The sequence below is a fragment of the Grammomys surdaster genome, unplaced genomic scaffold, assembly GCF_004785775.1.
Source record: "Grammomys surdaster isolate TR1022 unplaced genomic scaffold, NIH_TR_1.0 267, whole genome shotgun sequence".
Classification (NCBI taxonomy): Eukaryota; Metazoa; Chordata; class Mammalia; order Rodentia; family Muridae; genus Grammomys; species Grammomys surdaster.
The window spans coordinates 1,452,900-1,455,046 of NW_021604708.1; positions in this window are offsets into that span (position 1 = coordinate 1,452,900).

A 2,147-nucleotide genomic window follows, 5' to 3' on the forward strand; every position below is an offset into this window, starting at 1 on the left:
CCCCTGGGCACCTCTGAGTTTCTTTCCACCCTCTGTCTCTCCTAGATCACCCCAATTCTAACAAATCCCCAAGCTCTGTATGTCAGGACTTTCCACTGAATTCAAATTGTTCAGTTGAGTTTCACATTCTATTGATTGATAAGCCATAGTAAAGTCAAAGGCCACCTCATAGACTTTGAGTCTGGGGTGTTGAAAGAAAACAATCATAAGTCAGATTTCTAAGTCTTGTGAATATTTAAGCCAGGACATGCTCCCAGAACTAGACCTATAGGAAGAAGTAATCTAGGTCATGAATTAATAACCCAAGGATAATGGCAAACACTTTTCAGAAGTCACTTACAATCAGAGTGTTGGATGTGTCCCCAAAGTGGTACCCTAGTTCTATCCATTCCCAGTCTCTTCCACCATGATGCTTGATTTCCTGCTTTCTTGTTTCATTTTTCCTCCTAAAATTTGAAACATACTTCTTTTTCACAGAAATCTTTTATTATCAAATATATTTTGAACATTCTTATATCTAGAGCTGGGTAAAAACTATTTTGATGTCTTTGTTCATTCAGTGATCCACTCATTCATTCAATGGATTATTTATAGTTCCTTTTATGTGACTGATACCATTTGTTCTAGTTAGATACAGGGTAGGATGTGCACAAGAAAGGAGGCATTTGAGTTTTTATATCACTTTGCTACCAACCAATATAGGGCTGATATTTAGAAAATGGTTCCCGGTCCAGCTTGTTTCCAGGTAGCCACCATGTTCCCGCTGCTCCTCTTCTCTGACCGGGGCTCCAGCTAGCTAGATGCACAGGCCCTGGCACCCACAAGATACCATCATGGGGGATGGCTCTGCCAAGCTCCCACCCTGCATCTACAAAGCTCGGCTGAATACCAGACAATATCTGCCATCCTCACAGTACCCAGTAGAAATGAGTCTCTTAAAGCTTAACGATTATCTAAAGGATTTATGTATTTAGAAATGCTCAATTAACAAGATGTCCAGAAAATTAGAGTTGTTACCCAATATTAACCTTTTGATAGAAGTTGCTACCTAGGACAGCTTTCGACACATCTGTGGTTCTCCATGGTTGCTGGTCTCCCCTTCCTCTATTTCTCCCCTCCCCTTCCACTCTTTCTCTCCCAGCACTACCTCCTCTTCTACTGCCTAATCACCGAACTCCAGCAAATACAATGTAGCAGAATAAATATCCTGCTACAAACCTGTTCTTTGATGTCATTATTAAATAGAATAAAATAGGGCCTGTTGAAATAGCTCAGTAAGCAAGGATGCTAACCAAGCCTGTTGACCTGAACTCAGTTCCTGGAATCCACATTGTGGAAAAAGAGAATCAAGTCCCACCATTTTCTTCAGACTGCCACACATTATACTCCCACACACATACTGAAATAAATAAAATAAATATAAATATAAGAAAAAATTCACCCTTGAAACACAGGTTAGAATGTTACCATTGTTAAAATTCCTTACTCAACTGTGAAGTGACAGACATGTGATATGCATTAAACATCTCAAATGGTGAAAGAGGTTTAAGAGGTCTAGAAACACTGAGCAGATAGGATTGATGCCTATAAACAGCTCCTCATAGACAGTTTTGCTTCAAAATGAGAACAACCCCATTGGTTTCCATTGTTAAATACTCTTAGTCGATAAATAGCAGGAAGTTTCAAACACTAAAGATTCTCCCATAGTTGAGCACTGAGAGTCTGGGAACCAATTTGCCAGCTGTCTCTGAGAGTTAATCCTCTCTGGGTCACCGTACAAACACCCCACCCCCCAGTTAACAGCTTCATAGCATTAAAAATCAGCATTCGATGTCTAGTACAATATACTTTAACCAGACGCCTTTTTTTATCCAACATTCAAGAGGACACCAGTGAGCACCCAGGCTCGAGGTGACAATGTGTTCAGATCTATCTTCAAGTGGGAAAGATGTTCCTACATTATCAACTGCCGTTGATGTGTTTTAAAGATCTTACTGATAAAGACTTTTTATTAAAACGAAACATGAGTTGCTCAGCAAAGAAGTAAATTCTGAAAATATTTTAAGTGTACAAAAGCTGAAGTAGAGACTTGGAACAAGCTAGAGTTGCTTTATAAGTACTGCTTCTCAAGGACAAGCAAGAAGGAG